Raw genomic sequence first — 26,376 nt, 5'->3', positions numbered from 1 at the left:
TGGTTGTTTGGTGATCAAACAGTATAATGCCTGACTAGAAGAAAACTTTATTTAGGACTATACAGCTTGGCTGGTTTTAAGTCAGACAAGTGTAGTTCTATAAATATTTATTATATAATTTATATATTCTCTAAAATACAAGTATAGTTTTTTCCTTAAAACCAAAAATTCGAGGAGAATATGGTCAGAAAAGTACACTTCCATTTTAATTTCTATCTCTATTAAATAAACTTTAAGTAAACAGTCCTCAATTTACTCCTTGTATTATTGGCACACATATCTATCCTATTCATGAAAATCTGCCTACACTGGTGTCCATACTTCAATTCTGGCCCCTTGGATAAATTTTTTTTAATAGGCTTCTGAATAGGTCAAGCGATTCTCATTCAGAATAAATCTCATGCTTATCTCAGCAGTTTTATGAAGGATGTTTTGAAGCTGCTTTAAAAATGTGTGCTAATGATCTCCTGATTGTTTTCTGAAGTTTTCCAGCTATCAAACCATCAGTGAACTAATCAGATAAAGTGATTACAGAATTCTATTATTAATATAACCATCTCTAATATTTCTGCTTGCTACAGAGAAACCTATCAGGATAAGGATATGCAATGGATTTAATTTCCTTAGCTAGCTTTTCTAAGAGATTTGCCATTCATTTCCTTAGATTGCTTCAAAATCTAAGAAAGCAATAAAACACCTTGTTAATTAAGTGGTTGCTATTTACAGATTACCAAGAATACTTAGCTTTCATCAATATGATTCTTCAGGTTTTATCATATACTAGGGCGAAAATAAGGTATTTTTTAAAAAGATTTATTTGAAAGAGAAGGTGCATGTGCTGGAGTGTAGGGGAAGGAGCAGAGACAGAGAATCTCAAGCAGACTCTGTGCTGGGCGGGGTCTGGGGGGGACAAGATGGGGCCCCATCTCATGGCCCTTGAGGTCATGACCTGAGCCAAAACCAAGAGTCGTATGCTTAACTGACTGAGCCACTCAGGTGCCCCAAAACAAGATATTTTAATATGGATATTTTTATGTCTCCATTTTATTGTGGACTACTATAAACTGTTAGAGTACGATATGAATCATTAGTTTTAAAATATTTTACAAACCCGCAAATGTACACACAGAAATAAATATATCTGTGTACAAATATACACACAGATAGAGAACTTTAGCCTTGTGCCCTGCAGAGTAGTCACTCTGGGAAGGATGCAAAGTCATTCTAACGATGTTGCCATTATTTAAAACTATTTCTAAATCACCCTTTGGAAATTACTTTCATAGCCTTTCACATAATCTTTTAAACAGCCTTAATAGTGGTAAAATCTTGAAGGTAGAAAAAATGAGTTTCACAATCATGCAGAAATCATTTTGTTAAGCTGAGCAATAAAATACAAATTCAAGCTGAGTTATATAGTTTTTTTTATTAAAAGAATACCAGCAAAAGCCAGTATTTATAAAAGCGATCCTAAAAGCATGTTTTTGTTACTTGTAAATTCACTACAAATTTCAAAAGATTCAAAGTAAGTGTGACTAGCAGCAGTGATGATTTGGAATGACCACTGTATTAAAAAATAACTAACAGCATGTTCGGGGTGTGGGGGCGGGGGGCTGGCAGGACAGGGTTTCATGACTCTGTAGTCACACTTTGCAGTAACAGGGCATCTTTACTTAACAGTTAACAGTATTTAATTCAATGATTCTCCAAATATCCCTTATAAGAGAAAGGCCAGATTATCACTTTTTCAGGTGGCTGAATGAAGATAAGAGTAAGGAAGGAATTGTGTCTACTTCATGAGTCGATAATTGAGCCTAGGCATGTTGTGCCCTAACATTTGTGCTATGTATTTAGCAAAATTTAAATGAAATGTTTTAGCTTTATGCTGCTTGATAAAAAGGCATTAAACGGGGTAGATGTGTCATAAAATATTACAGACATCTATAAAATGATCATTAATTCATTGCATACTTGCCAGAAAGGCTTCTTAGTTGATGTATGACAGATGCTTATTAAAGAGGCTGGTGTCTACCTTAAAATACACTCAAAAATGTCCTACTGGAGTCTACTTTATCAAAAAAAAAAAAAAAAAAAAAAGAATGCTTGTTTTTTTTTAATACCTGATTTTTAAAGATTTTATTTATTTATTCATGAGAGACCCAGAGAGATACAAAGACACAGGCAGAGAGAGAAGCAGGCTCCCTGCGGGGAGCCCAACACAGGACTCCATCCCAAGATCCGGGGATCACGGCCACAGCCAAAGGCAGATGCTCAATCACTGAGCCATCCAGGTGCCCCTAAATACCTGATTTTAGAAGAAAAAAAACCTTCACTTTGAAAAACTAAATATATAAGTAAAAGAGAGAAAGAAAAATGGGCAGTAAAATCTGTCAACAAACTTAAGAGCAAATCCTAGTGAAACTGGTGAGCTGTTGATGGTTCTGGTGAGTTAATTAAGTACAACAACCTCAATGCACATGATTACAAGTTAAATTTCACTGAAATTATTAAAATGGCGATTCTCCTAAATGTTTGATTCTTCTGTTTGAGTAAAGAAAACTTGCTGCTCAATATTCCAGAACACCTATGAGTCCACTTCTCCCAATCAACTTATTTATTAAATAAACATTGAGGGCCTCCACTGGTATCATATTTATATAGACTATTCAAGATCTGACAAGCAAATTTAGGCCTTAGGACTACTCTCCTGATCCTATTCGACAACTGAAACTTTAACAGCACTCCAGCTGGTCTTAAGGGTTAACTTGCTTCAAGTTAGCACACTCCTTGCTTGCTGATGTAAGGCCCTTGAGCTTTAACAGAACTTGCTCGTTTTGAGATCTGCAGACTGCTGGCCTCGGGGAGTAAGAGACTAGAACTTTCCCAGGCCACAGAGGCCAGCAAGTACGCTTGAAGCCATCTTGACTTTCTCATTCGTCCAGCAATCTTTCAGAAAAAAAAAATTTTTTTTTCATTTTTAAGGTCACATGAAAGACTTTACTGACTTCCCTTTGTGCATCTGTCAATGTTGCCCTCCACTGCAGAAAGAAGAGAGTACTCTTGTACAAACACCCTGGGTACCAAGGAACCACATCTTCTTGCACAGCCTCCAAGTACCAAGATAACTCTGTGGCTGGTATTACCGGGTCTGGATGTAATCAAGAAATGTCACAGGCCACTGTACTCCCTTCACTGATTAAAAACCCCTTTTAAAATCTCTGGGCCAGGCAGCAGCCTGAGAATTGGCCTTCTCCCCCAGGTGGCTGGTCTCCTGAATAAAGCTCATATTCCTTTCCAAACAAAAGTCCTCTCTCGACTGTTGGTCTCTCCAGCCACAGGCAGCTGTGCTTGGGTTTCCACAACAAGATGGTTCTGGTCTTTTCAGTATCACTTTTTAGGGGTGCTAGTCCAGGAGTCTAAAAGGATCCGACTCTTTTTAATGAGGGGTGTTAGTACCTAATGACTTACAAAGACATAAAGAGTATCTGACGGGCACTTGTAAGCCCCACATTTTGGATGAGCCTGAGTGAGAATAACTCTCAACCAGACAAGTGCTAATCACAGCCTCCACAAGGGCTGACTGCTTAGGTGTGATAAAATCATGTTTCCGCGTGGGTGCCTCAGCTGTCTGGTCTATAAAATGGGGTAATAGGAACCTAACCACACAACTCTCCTTTGAAGTTCACTAATGAACGCCGTCTGGGATGGCCTCAAACTATCAGATGCTGCCAAAGTATTGAGTACTGCCTGGAAGAGGACACGCCGATGCGGCCACGTTCATGCTAAACAGGGCTTGGTGTCCCGCCCCCCCTCCCCCCCCCCCCCCGCCTCCCCAAAGCACCCTCCTAACCTCTAACCTCGGCCTACCCGGGTCTGACGCCCCGGATTCAAGGCGGCAACGGAAGCAGCTGAAAGGCCAATACCTACTGGACCAGACAAAAGACAGCGGCTCTGTGCAGGGCCAACGGGCCACGGAAGGGGGTGTGTGCCCCCACCAGCCCCCGGGGACGGGGCTCAGCTCCTCCTCCCCTGGAGGGCACCCGACCACCCCGGCGCCGCCTCCCGCTCCCTGCCCTCCCGGGCCCTGCTCCTCCCCAGCCTGGCCCCGAGCCTCGCGGCCCTGGCTCCCCTTCCAGGCCCGGTGTAATTCCACCCGGCGGCTCTCGGGTCGCGCCCCGGGGACTCCGGCCACGGCTGCAAGTGCCAAAGGGAGGCCGCGGCCGCCACGTCGCCTGGGACGCGGGGAGGGGGTGGCGCAGCCCCGGCCCAGCCCCGGCCCAGCTCAGTCCAGCTCCGGCTCCGGCCCAATCCCGGGCCCAGCTCTGGCCCAACCCAGCTCAGCCCAGCCCAGCCCCAGCCCTGGCCTGGCCCAGCCCTGCTCAGCTCAGCTCAGCTCAGCTCTGGCCAGCTCCGGCCCGGCCCAGCTCCAGCACAGTCCAGCACAGCTTCAACTCCAGCACAGCGTAGCGCAGCCCAGCCCTGGCCCGGCCCAGCCCTGGCCCAGCCCAGCCCCGGCCCAGCCCCGGCCCGGCCCAGCCCCGGCCCGGCCCTGGCCCAGCCCAGCTCCAGCCCAGCTCCAGCTCCAGCTTCAGCCCCAGCACAGCCCCAGCACAGCCTCAGCTCAGCCCCAGCCCAGCTCCAGCCCAGCTCCAGCTCCAGCCCAGCTCCGGCACCAGCCCCAGCCCAGTCCCAGCACAGCGTCAGCTCAGCCCCAGCTCAGCCCCGGCCCAGTCCCGGCCCAGCTCCAGCTCCAGCTCCAGCTTCAGCCCTAGCTCAGCCCCGGCCCAGCTCCAGCTCCAGCCCAGGTCCAGCTTCAGCCCCGGCTCAGCCCCGGCCCAGCCCCGGCCCAGCCCCGACCCAGCCCCAGCACCCCCAGCACAGCCCAGGGGCAGCCCCAGCCCAGCCCAGCCCCCGCCCAGCCCAGTCCCAGCACAGCACGGCCCAGCCCCGGCCCAGCCCCAGCCCAGCACATCCAGCCCCAGCCCCAGCCCAGGCCCCGGCCCCGGCCCAGCCCCGGGCCCGGGCCCCAGCCCCAGCCCGCCCGGCGCTCCTGCAGCCCCAGCCCTGCGAGCAGCAGCGCGGCCGCGGGCCCACGGGCGGGGAGGCGCGCCCGGCCGCGCAGGGAGCCTCCGGCCCTTACCTGCGTGTGCGTCCGCGGCCCGCGCCCCCTCCCGACTCCGGGCTGCGGGCTGCGGGCTGCGGGCTGCGGGCTCGGGGCTCTCGGGACTCGCGGCGCCGCGCTGCCGGTCCGGGGAGCCGGGGAGCGACAGGAGGCAAGCCCCGCGGCAGGCGCTCGGGCCCCGCCAGGTCCCGCTCCCGCCGCGCGCGCCCCGCCCGCTCACCTCCGTGGGTTCCGCCCCGGCCGCGCGTGGGCGACGCCCCGCCCCGGGCCGCCCCGAGCAGCGCCCAGCGCCCAGCGCCCGCCCCGGGCCGCCCCGAGCAGCGCCCCGGGGCCACCTGCCGGGGCCGCGCCCAGGGCGCCCGGGCCTCTCCGCGCCGCCGGCCTGAGCCGCTGAGCCCACTCCCGGCCACACCTGGCAGGTGAGCTGACGGCCCGAGGCGAGTCAAAAGTGCTTAATCGGGGAGGGGAGGGGGCCCCTTGGGGAAAATCTTGACCTGTCACCAGGGCATGAAAGCAAGGAAAAGAGATGATCCAAAGACTATACATACGCTCAGAAACTTGAAAAGTTAAGTTGTACTAGTTGGCTGGAGGAAGGGGAAGGAAGCTCTAAGCGGAGAACCTCTGAAGACTGTATGGCCGTTCTGCGAGTTGGAAATCTCCATTTGCTTCCAAATAAGCTGAAGTGGCTTATTTGGATTCTTGTCCAAGACCGGGGTTGCATGTGATGATTTCCCGCCGGAGAAGCCAAGGCAGTCGATAACAAAACCAGAGACGTCAAAGAAAGAACAGAAGAAGAAGAAGAAGAAAAAGAAAAAAAAAAAAAAAAAAAAGAAGACTACGAGACCAATATACCTTCTGAATATTAATACAAAAATCCACCATAAAAAGCTGGCAATCTAAATCCAACGTAGAAGAAACATTTTACAACATGACCAAGAGGGATTTATCTGAGGAATGCAAGTTGGTTTAGTCAAGAACTACTCTTAGAATAAAAGGTAAAGGCCACAGGATCATCTCAGTAAATCAAGAAGAAGCACTCGATAAAATTTAACACGTTTTCATGATAAAACATTCAATCAAGGGAACATCCTCAACCGGATAAAAGACATCCATAAAAAGCCCAAGACTAAGATCATACTTAAGGGTGAAAAAATGAATACTTTCCCCTAAAGTCAAGAATAAGACAAGAACGTCCTCTCTCTCTACTTCTTTTCAACTTTGTACTGCAGGTTTTAGCTAGGACAATTAGGCCGGAAAGGTCAAATACCTTAATAGTGAATACAACAAATAGAAGACAAAGAATCACTGAGGAAAACCAAGAGCCTAGTCCTCAGAACTGAAGGGCAATAGGACACCAGGTTTCAGCTCAATGGACAAAAATGATCTATACCAAGATGCCTTACTGTGAAATTTCAAAGCCTATGAGTCAGAGAAAAGATTTTAATAAATTCCAGGGAGGAAAAATATAGGTCATTTATGAAGATTCAGAAATTAAAATGGCATTGGACTTTTGGACAGAAACACAAAAGACCATTTCTGAGGGAAAATGATTTCCAACCTAGAAAATAACACGAAGTTAAAAACAGGTATTTCAGATATGCAAAATTTTAAATAGTTTTTTCATGCATCTTTTCTCAGAAAACAATTGGAGAATGTGCTCTGTCACAACCAAGGGATGATGTGAGGGTTTGCTAGAAGAGAGAAATGAAATGTGCACTCATGCCAACCGTGGGAGGCACAGTGGCCCTCAAAAGATGTCCACATCCTAATCCCTGGAACCTGTAAATATGTTACATTACATAGCAAAAAGGACTGTAATTAGATGTTACGAACATTAAATTAAAGGATGTAATTAGAGTTACGAACTCAAATAGGAAGATCATCCTGGATTATCCAGGTAGGCCCAATCTAATCACACAATTCTTTAGAAGCAGAAAACCTTCTCCAGCTGAAGTCAGAAAGATGAGACAAAATGGAATGTCATAGAGATTTAAGGCCAGAGATACTGTAGCGTTATTAGGAGGTTTCAATGATTTTATGTATGTAAAGTCCTTAAAGTGATATCTGACTCATAGTAAGGACTCAACAAATACCAGCTGTTATGGCTAGTATTATTGACAACCTTTAAGAAAACAGTTTCTGTATAATAGTACTTTAGTTAGGACTTGTTTTGGTCATGAAATGACAAACCCGGTTCAAGCTGACCCAAGGAAAATATTCAGTAGTTCATAGGAATAAGTCCATTATGGTTTTACGCATATTTGGATCTAAGTGCTCAAATGTTGCCATCAGCAGGATATCTCAATCTTCTGGCATTATTTTTTCTGTGTTGGCTTTATTTTTAGGGAAGATCAGCCTATGCAGTGGCAGATTTGGCCTCCAGTAGCGCCAGGCTGAAATTCAAGCTGTTTAGAAATTGCGATGCAAAAAGAATACCTCTTTCCCAAGAGTTGTGGCAACGTTTTAGAACTGAGGCACAGCTTACAGACTTGGATTGCATGCCCGTTCTCATCAATCACTATGACTAGATGGAGAGAACTAATAAGTTGGCTGAGTGTTGTTTTTCTCACCCATAACACTCATGTATGAGTGTATTGAGATGTGGGTGTTGGGTGGAATTAGCCTCCTTAGTTAGACCAAAAAGGATGAAAGTGGAAGGGGCATATCCCCCCCAAAGGAATATTGGGGACTTTTATCAGAATATGGAAGTGGATATTTAGGCAGGCAAAAATAAAGAAAATGTCTATTTTAAGTGGTGTGTAGTTAACTGAGCACAGAATAAAAGATCACTGGACATCAAAGCAAGAGTCAGGCTGAAGCTTGAATGATGGTAGAAATCTGAATGTAAGTTTTGAGACTGTCTTCAAAATGTTCATCATCTTAGGAAGAAAAACAAAACCGGTCCAATGGTATGATGTACACAAGGCTCAGGCTTGGCCAAAGCACAAAGATCGAAGGAATAGATGTTTCAGATTGGACAGGGATGTAACAAGGCCAAAAAGACATTGGCAGAGTAATCTCTACATATCTGAATGTTCCTCAGTAGAAATATTATACAACTAATGCTGAATTTATTGAGCAAAGCAATGCTCCTAGAGATTTATGGGTAACAGGAATGGAGATGAGAAAAGCTCTCAGGAAAAGGTAGTTGTGTGTTTTTACTTTTACTCTCTACCTTTGTGATGTGTAAGACTATGGACATACTACAGATTGAACTGACATCAAATGAAATCTGAAAAAGTGGAATAGGTCTGATTTTGTATTTACAAAAAATCAATACACACTAATTTGCATTTTATTACTGATGGAATGAAATGTGACTCTGTTCAAAACATTTCGTGACACTAGATCAGAGACTTAGTTATTATATCCAATTATAACTATACGTAATATAGTTATAGATACTAATTAAAATATGCAATATGTATTTATCATAAATATAGGTTGAATAAATTATTATTAAAGTTACAACAATTGTTTTTACCAGGCATGTTCATTTCCTAATCTTTAAAACACTAATAGGAAAAGCCTTCTTTCTAAGAAAAGCATGATATTGTGAAAATATCAAAGAAGACTTGAGATTTGTGATTTATTAGCTATATAATCTTGTGCAAGACACATAACTTACTTATCAAACTGACTTATCTTAAATCATGTCTTAGTCCTGTTGTGATTATCAAATGCGAACAGCATGTGATGGTGTCTTGTTAACAACAAAATCATTTAAATAGGTCATTTTTTATTAGGAACATTTTACAATTTAGGTAGCTATTACAATAATCTTTAGGTAGACTTAACATTAATCCCTAGCCTACTCATAAAGAATATACATTTTCAAACTAACTCTTCATTTAAGTAGTTCTTTCCAGATTATTGAGGTAACTTCCCAAAGTTTGCTGCCCCACACCTGAGCTGGGTTTTCTAAGTTAATAATTCAAAGCAATTTTTCAATCAATAGGTTTATCAGAATCAGTACACCTAATTCATTTATTGAAATGGACTATTACTAGTTTCAAAGAAGTTACAAGTCCCTTCCATCTTCAAATGTTATAAGATCCATTCCAAATGTTAGTTGTTAGGCTTCAGAATGTATTCATTTTTAAAGATTCATTCATTTATTTTAAGGAAAGAGAGAGAGTGAGAGAGAGAGCCCATGTGCAGAGGGGCATAATGAGAGGGAGAGAGAGAATTTCCACCAGACTCCCTACTGATCATGGAGCCTGATGTGGGACTCCATCCCAGGACCCTGAGATCATGACCTGAATTGACGTCAAGAGTGGAAAGCTCAACCCAGTGAGCCACCCAGGTACCCCTGATTTCAGGATTTAAATGAAATTGGCAGGATGCCTGGGTAGCTCAGCGGTTTCGCGCCTGCCTTCGGCCCAGAGTGTGATCCTAAAGATACAGGATCGAGTCCCACATCAGGCTCCCTGCATGGAGCCTGCTTCTCCCTCTTCCTTTGCCTCTGCCTCTCTGTGTCTCTCATGAATAAATAAATAAAATCTTTAAAAAAAAATAAACGAAATTGGCTTGCGGAAGCAATTGTTACTCGTCAGGGAGTAAGAAAGAGGAAGAAAGAGAAGAAGAAAAAAAAGGTGTTGCCTTGCCAAAATAATTCAAGCAAATATAACCATTTAAATAGCATGACAGTTTTTATTCTAGCTCACTCTAGCAACAGTGAGTCTGAATGTATCAGACTTTCCCTGCAAAAGATTCAACTTGCAATGTGTCCTAATATTTAAGTTTATGGTCTTGGGATAAACTGAGGATATGAAATTCACAAATTTACCAAAATGGCATCATATATGCTGGTGCGTATGATTTCATATAGCTCTGTGTTCCCATAAATTGCAAATTTGTGAATCTTTCATCAAAGGACAAAAGTGGCATCCGCTCTGAATATTAATAGGCTAATAGTTTCATTTGCAGACTTACTGTAAGTAAAGATGCCCATGTCAGTGATTCTTAAAAAAAAAAAAAAAAAAAAGATCATGGATAGAGACTTGCTCTGAGAGTATTACCTAGAGATCGAAGTTCTAGACACAGTGCCTTCATGAAACTGGGCCATTTAATTAGCTATTTCACAGTTTTATCCTTTGAAATAATGCACCATGCAAGAGAATGAATGCCACTGTGATGCAAGAGCTAAGCCTGGCTCGTTCACTGTCTGTGCTGCTTCTGGCCAAACCACTTAATCTGCCTGAACCTCAGTTTCCTTATCTATAAAATAACAGAATCCTAGAATTGTAGGACTGGAAGGCACTCTGAATACTAAGGATAGTTTAGCCCTGCCTTCTCCAGTCAGGGTCATGAGGCGGAAATTACTTCTGTGGGGTTTATCCATATGCAGCGAGTGGCATTAGCTATGGCACAAACCCCTCCTTGGCCTTAGCTTCAGCCTTAGTCTTCCGAGGGCCCAAAAAGCCAAATGCTGACTAGAGTGTCATTTGTGTAACACAGACATCATCTTTATGTTAAAAACCAATTACATTACTGTTTTGCTATGTTACTATATCCAAAATTTAATGGAAAAAAATCCTCTGAAGTGATTTTGTGAAGCAATGAGTACATGAAAGAGAAAACAAAACAAAAGTTAATAGAGTTGCCCCCAGGAAGCATTTTATTCAGTCAGGGAATGAGGCTTCCATGTTTGGGAATGTCAGCATAAGCGCATCCAAGAATCTTTGGGTCCAGAGCATTAACAGGGCACAGGTTAGGAGACTTAAGAATGGATAACTTTGGTTGCTTATTGTCAGAGAAAAAGGAAAGATTAATGACATAATGGCAGTATCTGGTACTGACAGCGCTAGCTGAAACATGTCTGGCATCTTTACCAATCTCGAGCACTCAGAATCACAAATGTGTACTGTAATGAGCACCTAGCAGCTGAGAACTAAGCCATGATGATTTTAATACTAAACTTTTAAAGTTATTAATATAATTTGAAACCAACATTGCAGGAATATTTTTAAATACTTTTTAAGCTTTATTCTGTTACTCAAGAAGTCATTCTATGATGGTGATTTTGAGGTTTGGCCTTGACTTTGGCCAAATATTGATATGTTTATATCAGTTCAGCTGTTCAACCAGAATGTATATCTGGTGCACTGCAATGGGAAATTTAGTTAAATTTTCCATTCAATTCAGCCATTGCTTCCATTATATCCTGGATGAAAGCCATTCAGTTCTGTTAGGCTCTTCCAATGATGAGCAATCTACTTGTGAACAAAACAAAACTGTCCTTATCTTTTTAGTAGATAGTTCTAATGAATCAAATATTCTTTATCATCTGACATCCTCTTGTATGAGTTCTAGCAATCTTGGGGAGGAGGCTTTTGGGTTTTCTATGTAGAGTATCATGTCATCGGCGAAGAGGGAGAGTTTGACTTCTTCTTTGCCAATTTGAATGCCTTTAATGTCTTTTTGTTGTCTGATTGCTGAGGCTAGGACTTCCAGTACTATGTTGAACAGCAGTGGTGAGAGTGGACATCCCTGTCTTGTTCCTGATCTTAGGGGAAAGGCTCCCAGTGCTTCCCCATTGAGAATGATATTTGCTGTGGGCTTTTCATAGATGGCTTTTAAGATGTCGAGGAATGTTCCCTCTATCCCTACACTCTGAAGAGTTTTGATCAGGAATGGATGCTGTATTTTGTCAAATGCTTTCTCTGCATCCAATGAGAGGATCATATGGTTCTTGGTTTTTCTCTTGCTAATATGATGAATCACATTGATTGTTTTACGACTGTTGAACCAGCCTTGTGTCCCGGGGATAAATCCTACTTGGTCATGGTGAATAATTTTCTTAATGTACTTTTGGATCCGATTGGCTAGTATCTTGTTGAGAATTTTTGCATCCATGTTCATCAGGGATATTGGTCTGTAATTCTCCCTTTTGGTGAGGTCTTTGTCTGGTTTTGGAATTAAACCAAAATTTAATGATGCTGGTGATGCTGGCCTCATAGAACGAATTTGGAAGTACTCCATCTCTTTCTATCTTTCCAAACAGCTTTAGGAGAATAGGTATGGTTTCTTCTTTAAACGTTTGATAAAATTCCCCTGGGAAGCCATCTGGCCCTGGACTCTTGTGTCTTGGGAGGTTTTTGATGACTGCTTCAATTTCCTCCCTGGTTATTGGCCTGTTCAGGTTTTCTATTTCTTTCTGTTCCAGTTTTGGTAATTTGTGGCTTTCCAGGAATGCGTCCATTTCTTCTAGATTGCCTAATTTATTGGCATATAGCTGTTCATAATATGTTTTTAAAATCGTTTGTATTTCCTTGGTGTTGGTAGTGATCTCTCCTTTCTCATTCATGATTTTATTAATTTGAGTCTTCTCTCTCTTCTTTTTAATAAGGCTGGCTAATGGTTTATCTATCTTATTAATTCTTTCAAAGAACCAACACCTGGTTCTGTTAATCTGTTCCACAGTTCTTCTGGTCTCAATTTCGTTGAGTTCTGCTCGAATTTTAATTAACTCTTTTCTTCTGCTGGGTGTAGGATCTATCTGCTGTTTTTTCTCTAGCTCCTTTATGTGTAAGGTTAGCTTTTGTATTTGAGTTCTTTCCAGTTTTTGAATGGATGCTTGTATTGCGATGTATTTCCCCCTTAGGACTGCTTTTGCTGCATCCCAAAGATTTTGAATGGTTGTATCTTCATTCTCATTAGTTTCCATGAATCTCTTTAATTCTTTCTTAATTTCCTGGTTGACCCTTTCATCTTTTAGCAGGATGGTCCTTAACCTCCACGTGTTTGAGGTCCTTCCAAACTCCTTGTTGTGATTTAGTTCTAATTTCAAGGCATTATGGTCTGAGAATATGCAGGGGACGATCCCAATCTTTTGGTATCAGTTCAGACCCGATTTGTGACCCAGTATGTGGTCTATTCTGGAGAAAGTTCCATGTGCACTTGAGAAGAATGTGTATTCAGTTGAGTTTGGATATAAAGTTCTGTAGATATCTGTGAAATCCATCTGGTCCAGTGTATCATTTAAAGCTCTTGTTTCTTTGGAGATGTTGTGCTTAGAAGACCTATCAAGGGTAGAAAGAGCTAGATTGAAGTCACCAAGTATAAGTGTATTATTATCTAAGTATTTCTTACTTTGGTTATTAATTCGGGGCATATATATTGAGGATTGTTAAGTCCTCTTGTTGGATAGATCCTCTAAGTATGATATAGTGTCCCTCTTCATCTCTCACTACAGTCTTCGGGGTAAATTTTAGTTTATCAGATATAAGGATGGCTACCCCTGCTTTCTTTTGAGGACCATTTGAATGGTAAATGGTTCTCCAACCTTTTATTTTCAGGCTGTAGGTGTCCTTCTGTCTAAAATGAGTCTCTTGTAGACAGCAAATAGATGGGTCCTGTTTTTTTATCCAGTATGAAACCCTGTGCCTTTTGATGGGGTCATTAAGCCCATTCACATTCAGAGTTACTATTGACAGATATGAGTTTAGGGTCATCATGATATCTATTCAGTCCTTGTTTTTGTGGAATGTTCCACTGAACTTCTTCTTAAAGGGGAATTTTAAGAGTCCCCCTTAAAATTTCTTGCAGAGCTGGTTTGGAGGTCACATATTCCTTCAGTTCCTGCCTGTCTTGGAAGCTCTTTATCTCTCCTTCCATTTTGAATGAGAGCCTTGCTGGATAAAGTATTCTTGGTTGCATGTTCTTCTCATTTAGGACCCTGAATATATCCTGCCAGCCCTTTCTGGCCTTCCAGGTCTCTGTGGAGAGGTCTGCTGTTACCCTAATACTCCTCCCCATAAAAGTCAGGGATTTCTTGTCTCTTGCTGCTTTAAGGATCTTCTCTTTATCTTTGGAATTTGCAAGCTTCACTATTAAATGTCGAGGTGTTGAACGGTTTTTATTGATTTTAGGGGGGGGAATCTCTCTATTTCCTGGATCTGAATGCCTGTTTCCCTTCCCAGATTAAGAAAGTTTTCAGCTATGATTTGTTCAAATACATATTCTGGCCCTCTGTCCCTTTTGGCACCCTCGGGAACCCCAATTAAACGTAGGTTTTTCTTCCTCAGGCTCTCGTTAATTTCCCTTAATCTATCTTCATGGTCTTTTGTCTGTCTCTTTTTTCCTCAGTTTCCCTCTTTGCCATCAACTTGTCTTCTATGTCACTCACCCGTTCTTCCACCTCGTTAACCCTCATCGTTAGGACTTCTAGTTTGGATTGCATCTCATTCAATTGATTTTTAATTTCTGCCTGATTGGATCTAAATTCTGCAGTCATGAAGTCTCTTGAGTCCTTTATGCTTTTTTCTAGAGTCACCAGTAGCTGTATAATAGTGCTTCTGAATTGGCTTTCTGACATTGAATTGTAATCCAGATTTTGTAACTCTGTGGGAGAGAGGACTGTTTCTTTCTTTTGAGATGAGGTTTTCCTTCTAGTCATTTTGCTCAGTGCAGAGTGGCCAAAAACAAGTTGTATTGGGAAAAGGAGAAAAAGAGAGAGAGAGAAGGAAAGAAAAGAGAAAAAGAAAAAAGAAAAAAGGAAGAAAAAAAGGAAAAAAGAGAAAGAAAAAGAAAGAAAGGAAAAAAGGGTGGGGGAAGCAATCAGAAATCAAAAAGAAAAAAAAAAAAAAAACCACGGGGGAGTGGGGGAGTATCTTCTGATTCTGTGTACTTTAAGTCCCTTGACTTGCCCTGGACCTTGTCCGTCTAGCTGGTCTTCTGGGGGAGGGGCCTGTTGTGCTGATTTTCAGGTGTTAGCAGTTGGGGGAGCTGCTGTGCCCCTGCCTGGTGCAGGGCTCAGTGGGGGTTGTTTACCCCGTGAGGCCGCAGGAGGAACAGCCCCAGTGGCGGGGCAGCTCTGGAGCCCTGGATTCAGCCCCCGCAGGAACTGCGGAGCTCTCCGTCTGCAGGGCCTGGAGGCTCCGGGGCGGGGCCGCTGATCCGCTCAGCTTGGGGCAGGAGCGTCCTCGCTGTCCTGGGCCCTCCCGGCCTCTGCCTGTCCCGGGGGGAGGCCGGATCCTGGGCTCTGTCTCGGCGCCCTGTGCTCCCGGTCTGCGCTGTTGGATTCGCGCTCCCGCCCCGCAGCCCCCTCCGCGGAGCCGCCCCCGAGCCCCTCCGAGCTGCTCCGGGACCCGCCGTGCGCGCTGCAGCCCTTAGGGAGCTCGGCGCACTCTCCCCGGGGCGCAGGTGTCTGTTAGTGTCCCCGGGAGCCCGAGGGCATCCCCGCCCTCCTGGGTCCTGCTCCACCTCCCTGCGAGCCCCTTTCCGCCCGGGAAGGTCGGTGCAGCTCCTGCTCCTCCGGGTCGGGGCTCTCCTGTCCTGGGGACACTCGCCCCGGCCTCAGCCCGGCTCCTCGCGGGGCCCCTCCCCCTTGGAGGCCTTTTGTTTCTTTATCCCCGCCCCCCCCCCCCCCCCCCCGTCTTCCTACCTTGATAGACGCTCGAACTCTTCTCACTGTAGCATTCCAGGTGTTCTCTCTTTAAACCTCAGGCCGAATGCGTAGATTTTCAGGATGATTTGAAGGTTATCTAGGTAATTCGGTGGGGACAGGTGACTTGGGGACCCTACTCTTCCACCGTCTTGCCCCTCCCTCCCCTGACATCCTCTTAATACCATTTGCTCTACTGCCTTTAATTCTATCTGTTGCTGGAACATAGTAACAGCGTGTCTGTTTCAAAGGGTTAACCTTTAAAAACTCAAGGCAATCCATTGCTTTTTCATTTTTAGGCTAAGTGTGATCAGGCCCTTCAGCTACTTATGGCACATGCAGGCTGGACACTTCATTATCCTAGTGCTCTCCTCTAATATTTGATGCCCTTCTTAAAAATGTTGAGCCCAGAATTTAGAGCATTCATTCACTTCAGAGATTTTTTTTTTTTAATTGAGAATCTCTCCTGTGTATACCTATAGCGAGAAGAAATAGCAAGCCAACCAAACAGATAAAATGTCCTTCCCCTGGGGAGCTTCCAATCTCACAAGGAACAACAACATATAAGTAAGTAAAACCTACTAGTATGTCAGAAAGTAAGATGCCCTATGGAGAAAAATAAAGCAGGGAAGGCAAACAAAACGTTCTGGGGGGGGGGGGGGTTACAGGTCATACACCTCCCTTGAAGTATCTTGTTTCCAAGTAGCTGCTTCCTGTAGGGACCTTGACTGATGCAGGGATAACTGAGCAGATGTGAAAGAGATAAAGGTGAGCCATGTGCCTACACGAGGGCACACATACTCCAGGAACAGCCAGTACAAAGGCCCGTTACTACACACGTAGCCTGGGCGTGCAGAGTACAGAGACCCTCTTATCTTCCTTTACCACTGCGGTATATGCCCATCAGTGTAGTCAAAGGTCGTAGCCATACTCTTTCTTAATAACTCATGTTTGTTGTAAACTCAAATTCAATCTTTTAAGACTTTAGAACAGAACACAGGGTTATACATTTATAACTATCAACTTTTATCCTTTTTTTTCATTCACTGTATATTTAATAGGCACCTACTGTGTTAAATATCATGCTACTTACTGGGAATCCAATGGTCAATACAATGAAGAATGGTTTCTTCTCCTCTGGGAGTTTTAGCCAAATGTAGGAAACAAATAGTCACAGAAATAAAAATCAAATTATTATGCTGAGTGCTATGTAAGGAAGGTACAAGGTAGTATGAGAGACTGTACCTGGAGAATTTGGCTAAGTGTGGTGCTCATGGCAGCTTCTCTGAGAAAATGATAAATAAGATAAATGTGGCGGGGGGGGGGGGGCGTGGGGAGGGGCGTGGGCAATTTGGTGAAATGGGAAATTTAAAACATTCCAGAAGAAGGAAAGAGTGTGTAAAGGCTCTGGGGATGAACCATGAATTGTTATTTCAAGAAACTGGAAAGAAGCCCTTAAGGCTGATACAGAGCCAAAGAATAAAAGTGCAAGGTATAACGAGGCTATCAAAATGAAAAACAACTAGATCATGCACGGCTTCTTCACTGGCTATGGTCAAAGTTTTGTTCTTTATTTTCAAAGCAGTGAGAATCCACTGAGGAGTTCAAGCAGCTGTGTGAATGGTCAGGTAATGTGTTTTGAAAATGCCAGTTTGGTGACAGTGTGCAGAATAAATTGGAGGGAATTAAGAATAGACTCAAGAAAACCAGTTAGGGGTCTACTGTAGTATCCCTGAGTAGAGATGTTGGGATTATGGAAGAAATAGAGTGACTTTCCTCTTTGAAAGATCTTGAGGTGAAATTGTCACAAAAGAGAGAGTTGGTGCCTATGGCAGTGCACTCTATTTCTGGTTTGCATACTTGGCTCATTGGTAGTAGCATTCAAATTAAATGTAGAATCCTTTAAGAGAAACATGTTTTAGAAAGAAAGATCATGAATTTGGTTCTATGAAACCCTGAGATTTCCCATAAAGATATCAAAGAAGAGAAGTCAAGAAGACAGATGGAAGTGTGGATCTAGAGCTCAAAAGACAGGTCTCCATTTAATGAGCAAACTATATAGCTTCTCATCATCACATTGTTTTGTTCTAGGACACGTATCTCCCAAAGTTCCAAAAATTGTGATGCTATTCTAGGGGTTTTATTTCTGAGCCCTCTGAAATTTGGTAATGTGCTTTCCATGTATTTCTCCAATTTGGTGCCTATTAAACCAGACAGTGCTAAATCCTCACCAAGAGCTCAGTTTAGAAACCTTGGATCCTAAGTGGATACTGACTGTAACTTGAATTAGCACTCTCCAAGCTGTGACTGTTCTCTGGGCTATTAGCATATATTTTACATTTTTGGCCGCCCCTGTGTCTTCTTATTTTCTTCCTTCTTGGTATATGTGTCTTTCCTATTTCTGCTGTGTACTTTTGATATGGTCGACTGAAAAGTTAGAATTGGGTAGCTAAAAAAGTAGAGAAAAATGAATACATTAAGGTACTGAATGCTTTGAGTGTTTACCTGAAAAATGACTAAATGAAGAATGTTACATGGTAACCATGCATGTTGAGTGCTTTTTGGTAAATCTAGGCTCTTTCTTTTATTGATTCCTTGTGTGTCTGCTCTGGTATTTAGTATAAAGTTATCAGAACGTGGCGCCATCTCTTCCATTGTCCTACATGATATTCCCAATTCCAATCCTTCACACACACAGCCGAATTCAAAGGCATTTTATGCATCTCTACATAACCCAGAGGTCAGCTGTCCACCTTCTTCTCAGTCAGCTCTTTCCTCTATTTCCACAAGAAATCAAATCTCACCAAGCATATTGCAATCTTTGCAGTTTTGTGGATCCCAGCAGGATCACACTGCACCCCACTCCCACCCAGAATACCTCTTTCAAAATCTCACTCTGCTGTCCCTTGCCAAGTCCCTGCTTCTGGCCACACCCTCACTAGACTCATCTTTGTATACTCGCATCTTACAGGTCTCTGAGCTCAGACCTCCTGGTTTCTGTGCTCTTAGCCCTTTTGTCCTCAGGAATTTCTATCTCTGCTTCTTGATGTTTCTTCTATAGAGCAATTTAGTGTTTTTCTAGTTTCTAGCTCTAACTTTTCACACCTCACAGAGCTCACCAGCAAAGAACCCTGCAGGTTCTAGGGCCCATTCTCCTAGGGTAGTGGGAGACTGTGAATTATAATGAGTATTTTTATGTGAGATACTTACAACATGTTCTCATTCCTATTATATAGAAGGAAAATAAGGCTCTTAATGTCTCAATGCCACCCCTGGGAAGAGGATAGTATTGAGAGGAACATAAGATTGGATTTGATGCAGAGGCTATTCACTAAAATACTCACAGATTAGACTGGAGGGGAACATAAGAAATCTGGGAAATTAAAGAGGGGTGGAGGGGTTGAATTATTTGGAGAGGTTGTAAGGAATTTAGACAATTTATGCCCAGAAAATGCTTCGCTACATCACAACCTATTTTATTTGAAAAGAGTTAATGAAGGGCAATCAAGTGACTAGTAAGGCTATTAATCTCCAAGTAGAGAAACAGTGTGATAAATATGCATACTATTTTTAATCTATACTCCAGGACAATTGGTTAATGGCTGAGAAAATTAATAAGGAATCCATATCCATGAGATGTTTGAAAAATCAATCAGAAGGACTAGCTTTATCAGTGACCCACACCAAAAATTTTGATAATTAGTACACGAATGTTAGAAATGATTCTTTATTCATGTTGTCAAAATGGTGTTCCCAGTATACAGACTGGCAAAACAACAACAACAACAAAACAAGAAACAAAGAAACCCCTTCACAGTTTCTCCCATGCTTGCATGAATAGGTAATAAAAATCTTCCAATCCCAGAAGACTATGCTGTTGAGAGTAGCTTAAGCCGAAACCTCTGGACTCCACTGGGTCAGGTGCATAGACACTTCTGGAGATGTATGTTATCTGAGCTTACCAGAAAGTTGACAGAATCCTATAACTAGAATATTACTGCCTCTGCCGTGGGTGAATCTTTCTTACGAAGTGCTTTAAAGGACAGAGGACAAGGATGTCAGTGAGTTTACACAATAGGTTAGTCACCTTTTTTTCTTTCTCACTTTTTTTTTTTTTGTATTCTTGTAAATTACACACAACAAACCTTACCACCTGAATGATTTTTAAGTGGACAGTTCAGTGTCAGTAAATACATTCATAATAGTGTGCTACCATCATCACCATCCATTTCCAGAACTTTCTCATTTTCCCAAACTGAACCCATTGAATAACTCCCTATTATCCCCTTTCTTGCCCAGTCCCTTGCAATCACCATTCAATTTTTTATCTCTATAATTTTGACTACTCTGAGAATCTTGTGTAAGTGGAGTAATACAGTATTTTTCTCTTTATGACTGGCTCATTTCACTTAACATAATGTCCTCAAGCTTTATCCATGTTATAGCATATATCATAATTTCCTTCCTTTATAAGGCTATTATTCCATTGTCACTTTTTTTTTTTTTTTTTTTTTGGTGGGGGGCTACTTTTTCTCAAGGATTTAGAGCTGGGGCAAATTTTGTCTGGAGACTTACGTTTATTGTAATATTCCATCTGGCAGCAAGACTTTATTATTATCTCTTTTGAATGAGATTATTGCTATTTATCAAAAGTGTCTAATAATTAAAATTTGCTTAAGTCAATTATCAGTGTTTACTATATAATCAACATCTTTAAGTGCTTATTTATTAAATCTCAGGATTATAAACCAATTCCAAGAAAAAAAACATAGTGGTATTTAGTAAATAGTTGCATTTAGTGAAGTAGGCATATTTTTAGGATTAAAAAAATGCTTATTTTTATTTTTTAGTTATTTATTTGAAAGTTGTTTACAAAAAAAAATCATTCTAAATAATTCTTTAGAGCTAGACTTTTGATTTCTAAATGGATTCAGAGTTTGGATTCAGTCTTTTAGAAATAGGACTGGCAGAGATTTTTTAGTTTCAAGTTAATTTTTTGCAGGTGTTCTCATTGCTTAAGGCAGAGGGCAGTAAGGAGAAATTCCCTTATAAATACCGTGCCTGTCCTTAGGACAGAAACTTTTCATTTCTGCATTTTTATTTGCAATTGAGAAAGAGCCCAAGGAGGAATTAAGGTGAACAAAAACAGGGAATTTGAAGAAATCAAACAGAAAATGTTGCAAACGCAACAAGAATTAAAGACAAAAGAAATTATCAGGTTCAGACTAATGAAATAAATTATATTCAATTGTTTTCTAGTATTGGACAAAATAAATGCTTTTCTGTGCTGGGAGATAAAAGAACATACATTGAGTGTATTCCTTAAATATTACTATCTGCTAGGTCCTTTCAAAAAACGGTAGGGCAGGCTTGAGGTGTGTAAGGATACAAACGACAAGAAGAGTCAAGTGTGTATGAATAATATGCATGCAAATATACTGTATTTATAGGTAGCCAAAGCTTGTAATTTTAAATGCTAGCACTAGAACTATTTTTCCTTGGGTCTCAACCACCCTTCTGAAACTACAACCGTCACCTCTTCTCAAATCCATATTACCTATTAAAAATAGGTAATTATTTACCTTGAGGTCAAATATCACACTAGAAATGTTAAGATCCTGAAGAGCTCAATTTGTCAGTCAAATTTAGCCATATTTTAGGAATATAATGTTTTTTCTTTATCTTCCCTTTTTCACTCCCAAAGTAGCAAACTAACACCCGAAAGCCATTTGTAAAGGACCAGTCAATAGCCTTTCATTATTAAAAAAAAAAAAAAAAAAAAAAAAAAGTCTAACACAGAATAAAACCTGTTTTAAAAGTTCTTTAAAAAAGCTTCCTTGGAGCATTTGATTTTGGCTCAGGTCAATGATCTCAAGGTGGTGAGATCAAGTCCTGTGTTGGGTTCTGTGTTAGGGTTAAGCCTACCTTAAAAATAAATTAATAAAAACCAAAGCTTCCTTGTCTTATAACAGTACTTACATTTTAACATTCTAGAACACCACTGATGAGAAAACAGGAAATACAATAAAACTTACAGGCATTCTTAAAATACCTGAGCCCATAAACTTTAATTCTTACTTTAGGTATTAATGAAGATGAAAGCAAAAAACATTAACATTTGTGCTTTTTATAAAAACAAGGCACTTTAGAGCCCTGATTATACTTTAATTTTTATCCTTTCCACTAATCCCATTAGTACAACACCCCTCCTTCTACATAAATCCTTCTGATTGTTTTAAAGGTACAACAGCAACATTTAAATACAAAAAACTGAGGATCTTGTGTAGGACTAAACATATCTGTGAACTTATGCAATAGGTAGCTTTTCAGTTATCTTGCTGCTTTAATACCTCAGTTATGTACAATGCATCATACACATTTTTTCATGAAAAAGTTTTGGTGCTTACAACTTTGGTTGTCTGGCCATCTCATTCTGCTCTAACTTGCAGCATAAATTCTGGGTGAGTCATATAAATTCTTTGAGTCTTATCTGTCAACCTCCTTTCAGTATATGCAAGTATGAGAATGTGTGTATATTTTTCCATGAGGTGGATTCACAACATACAATGGCTTCTTAAAGTAGCATATGATATAAAAGAGGGAACAATTTTAAAAATCAGTGAGTTAGGTACTTTTTAAGGCCTTGTAGTAGATGCTGTTGGTGCCTGCCCAGATCACCTTTACTGGCTGGTCCACTCACCTGTCAGCTGTTCTCAGTGTCTGTTAATAGAACTCACAATGCCTTCTTCACTAAAGGAAAATCCTCAGGGAAATGGAAGCCACCTTGCCTGGGAGGCTATGTAAACCACCACCCCCCAATCCCTGACCCACAGCAGAGCATACCCTTCACCAATGACTAATTGGCATATGGCAGACAGGCAAACCTCAGGGGAGGATCAATTCTCTGGTGCAATTTGTACAAGCCTTATCTTCTTTCCCTCCTTCTCCTCAAAGTACTCATTAAGAATCACTTGAACAGGGCAGCCCGGGTGGCTCAGCAGTTTAGCGCCACCTTTGGCCTAGGGCTTGATACTGGAGACCTGGGATCAAGTCCCATGTTGGTCTCCCAGCATGGAACTTGGTTCTCCCTTTGCCTGTGCCTCTGCTCCTCTCTCTCTCTCTCTCTCTGTGTGTGTGTCTCATGACTAAATAAATAAAATCTTAAAAAAAAAAAAAAAAAAAAAAAAAAGAATCACTTGAACAGAAATCCCTGCCCTCAGGCTCTACTTCCAAGGAAATGGTATAAGACAAGCATCTTGGAGCTCTTACATTTTATGAGTCTAGGAAGTGGTTTTAGGAATCCAGACTCTAAGAATGGATTTCAATCTTTCCCTCATTCATTCTGGATTATTTTGTAGCTAGATAATAATGAGGATGTGATCACTGACATAGGTAGAGTTTGACAGTCCCTAGCATGAGGCAGTGGAGTGATTGCTAAGACTTTACTTAGTTCAACATGGTGAAGTGGGATGGGATACAGCTGAAACAGGATCTATTACCTGGTGCAGTGTTCACTGGATTGAGCAAAGTTCTCTCTCTAGGGAGAGAACTATAAGGACTGACACTGGGTTGCTCTTACTGAGGCGATCAATGTCTGAGAGATAACAAAATGTATTTATTAATCAACAACATAAAACAAAGAATGAGGATCAGTGGGCCTCCTCAGCACCATTGAAAGAGGCTCTTAAAGTCCATAGCCACAGGACATGTCATGCTGACATGGCTCAGAACCTAATTCTAAGAGTAGTAGAAATCCAGAGAAGATTGAATTATTACCCCTTTTAAGTGTTTTATATTAAAGTCAGTACCCTGATAGGCATGTGATCGTGAGGCATGGGAAGCAGGTATTGGGGTAGATGTACATGAGAACCTTTGAGAAACGTGAACTCCTGAATTCTCTTAAAAAATGTCTGAATCTGCAGGATTGGCTTAGTCCTTTTTTGTTTGAAGATAAAGGCCCACTTGTTGAAGACAATGCAGAGGCTTCAAAGGAGACAGATGCCTTACAGAACCTTGTCCTTCTGAGAATCTGCCCTATATTTTTTTCCTGGCCACCAGAAACTAAAATATCATCATATTCTAAGTGGGCAAGTGTTAGTTATGGTCAAGAAACCAGAGAAATTATGTGTCAAAAGTGCTGCAGCTCCTAGCACCAACATATGCTAACCCAAACCAGGAGATTATGCCTTAGAATGGATCCCAATGTTGAATTTCGAGGGCAAGACTCCAAAACCGGGTAAAAGACAGTTTGATGATATGAGAGCACTCTGCTGTCATTAGAATTTAAACGCTTTGCAATATTGGTAAGTGATGGTTCTAATACATTTCTGGAATGACATGCATGAGATAATGTAGAGATGCTGAGCTGTAGTGGCAAACTGTAGAAGAAGGGATCAAATGGCTTAAAGAAGCGGGACTGCTTGGAAGGTTCCATTATTTTTAAAAATGGAAAAGCCATCTAATGAACACATCCTTTGGGAGGGCCCACATCAGAAGTAGGACCAGAAGCTATTTGCATTCACATGAGGCAGAGAACAGAATACAGATGTGGTCTCGTCCCAGGCCTATGGTCTCTTGCTAATAGAGTTTGAAGAGACCTCCATCCCCTGATCACTCTGCTGAATTTTACATTAGTCCACTATCTTGATATGTTCATTAGATCTGATAAACATGAGGCAAGCACATTAAGATTCCTATCTTACCATGGAGATAAACTACACAAAGATTCAGGGATCTCCCACATATGTAATATTTTTTAGGAATTTCACACCTTCTGACCCAGGGTAAAGCAAAGAAATGGCTTCTTGAAGATACAACTGAGTTACCAGCTTGAGAATCACCATGGCAGGAAGACCTACTGTCCTCAGAATGCAGTTTCTATCTTCAATCATTGGTGTCACCAGTAGACAGAAAACATGGATTCAGAAACCAAGAGGTTCAAGTGAAAGCCACTCCAGTGACTCACTTAGGGTATAATCTTTGGGCTTTGTGGGGTTTTAGTGGTCCTAGTTCCTAGGAGGCACAGATTCTAGGAGACACGTAAACTTCAATTTATAGCTTCTGACACAATGGGATCCCCATGATAGTTGACAAGTGAAGAAAGGACATGCTATGCTGGTAAGTATAATTGATCATGACCATCATGAGGAAGTAGAGATGCTACTATAAAATGAGAACATGATGGGGTATGTTTATATTCAGGTGATCTACTGGGGCTTCTTTTGACACCCCTATGCCCAGTTGTAATTGGAAATGAGCACTGTAGCCATCACGGCCTGACAGCTTCTTGGAAGCCAGGATCTCTCCCCGTTCAAGGACAAAGGTCTGGGCCAACTTCCTAGGCAAGCCACCAGGACCAGCCAAAGTGCTCCCTGAAAGGAAGGGATTTTAGAATGGTGATGGTGGTGGCAGAAGGTATGAGTATTAGCCTCAAGACCAAGCAACAGCTGGGAATGTATTTCATTGTTTCCTCCCAGAATCCTAGAGCAGCTAGGCTCAGATGGAGTAAACGAAATGTGAAAAGCAAGTAAATCTGCCACCCAATGGGTTTGACCACAACTGGTACTGTCAGTTCTCAACCCAATTCCATTTAGTGTATCCTTCCCCCAAATGCTGTGAGTAAGCTGGTAACAGCTCATAGCTGCCCTCTTCCAGAGAACATTTCAGCTAAAAGGAGCCACCTAACCTAGAGGCTGTGCATTGAGCCACGGCTTCAGCCAATGACTGACTCACCTGAAGATAGAAAAGCATCACCCTTGCCTGAAGCTGAGAACAGTGCTATAGGACAATTTGGGTTCCAGACCATCCATAAAGGATCAGGATTACTCTTGTCTCCTTTCTTAGTGTTGGTTCTAAACAAAAGATTCGTGGCAGCCGTACTCTGTTTCAAAGGGAAAAACCACTTTATTGATATTATAAAAATCTAATAGACACAGAAAGAAAAAGGCACCTGGGTGGCTCAGTAGTTGAACGTCTACCTTTGGCTCAGGTCGTGATCCTGGGGTCTTGGATCGAGTCCCATATTAGGCTCCCTGTGAGGAGCCAGCTTCTCCCTCTGCCTATGTTTCTGCCTCTCTGTGTCTCTCGTGAATGAATAAATGAATGAATGAATGAACAAACATACATACATTAAAAAGAAACTGAAAGAAAAAAAGGAAATCTGCACATAGATGAGGGCAATGGTAAGCAGTAAAGTAAAATAAGACAGACTTAGATCATCAGCTGAGGAAGTGGCCTGGGTGGAGCAGCCTCCACTCAGGTGAGACTTCTCTGACCATCGCCATGAGGGCTGTATTTATAGAGCAAGGGATGGGGTCTGAAATTAAACATTTGTTTGCCTATGTGCAGTTTGGAGCCAGCTGCATTCCTGTTACCAGGCCTTTGCATTTTCCAAGGAGACTGGACTAGGTGTGTTTGCATCCCCTCCGGACAGCCCAGGCTGGAGCTGGAGGGGATATAAGGCAGAACTTACAGATCTAGGCATCCAGATCAGAAGGGCAAATTCTCACCTGGAAGCCAGCTAATGTCAACTAATCAAGCTCCCAAGGCCACTTAGGCAGCACAAGTCTCACAAACTACATTCTTTAGCCTGTGTGCATTCCTGAAAGTCAAGGTGGCCTGTTATGCAAGACAAATCACAGAAAGCTCCATTCATACAAGACAGTGTATTTTCCACCCTGTCCTATTCTACTTCTCATACTCAACTTTTATCTGAGCTCACTCTGTGAATGAATCACTTGACCAGAAATCCCTGTCTCAGGCTCTGCTTTAAGGGCTATGAACCTTTGACAGTCCTCACATAGTTCCAGCATGATAGGCTTCTATGATTAGAGTAGGTGGAGGGAATAGAGAGTAGTGGAAGGGCAGA

The 26,376-nt window shown here is 42.2% G+C and overlaps 1 protein-coding gene and 2 long non-coding RNA genes across 7 annotated transcripts in view; 1 reads left to right on the top strand and 2 right to left on the bottom strand.

Moving 5' to 3' along the window:
* Positions 1–5,291, bottom strand: part of RNF180 (ring finger protein 180) — a 191,335-nt gene extending 186,044 nt beyond the window's left edge. Inside the window, exon 1 of the mRNA XM_025447734.3 lies at positions 5,141–5,291. The gene's annotated coding sequence lies outside the window, so the exon portion shown is untranslated. The remainder of the gene's footprint in view (positions 1–5,140) is intronic.
* Positions 1–26,376, top strand: part of LOC112660307 (uncharacterized) — a 283,140-nt gene that overhangs the window by 208,040 nt on the left and 48,724 nt on the right. For 2 of the 3 annotated variants that reach the window (XR_007406713.1, XR_003136835.3), the window contains exons 1-2: positions 15,544–15,613; positions 15,992–16,076. This is a non-coding gene — a long non-coding RNA (uncharacterized LOC112660307). Of the gene's footprint in view, positions 1–15,543; positions 15,614–15,991; positions 16,077–26,376 lie in introns of those variants that run through there. The other variant, XR_007406712.1, reaches the window with a different exon arrangement.
* Positions 19,221–26,376, bottom strand: part of LOC112660308 (uncharacterized) — a 69,241-nt gene continuing 62,085 nt past the window's right edge. For all 3 annotated transcript variants that reach the window (XR_004813896.2, XR_003136837.3, XR_004813895.2), the window contains exon 7: positions 19,221–19,542. This is a non-coding gene — a long non-coding RNA (uncharacterized LOC112660308). The remainder of the gene's footprint in view (positions 19,543–26,376) is intronic.

Source organism: Canis lupus, chromosome 2 (assembly GCF_003254725.2).
Source record: "Canis lupus dingo isolate Sandy chromosome 2, ASM325472v2, whole genome shotgun sequence".
Taxonomy (NCBI): domain Eukaryota; kingdom Metazoa; phylum Chordata; class Mammalia; order Carnivora; family Canidae; genus Canis; species Canis lupus.
The sequence above is the reverse complement of the archived record's forward strand: the minus strand, read 5'-3'. Positions and strand labels throughout refer to the sequence as shown.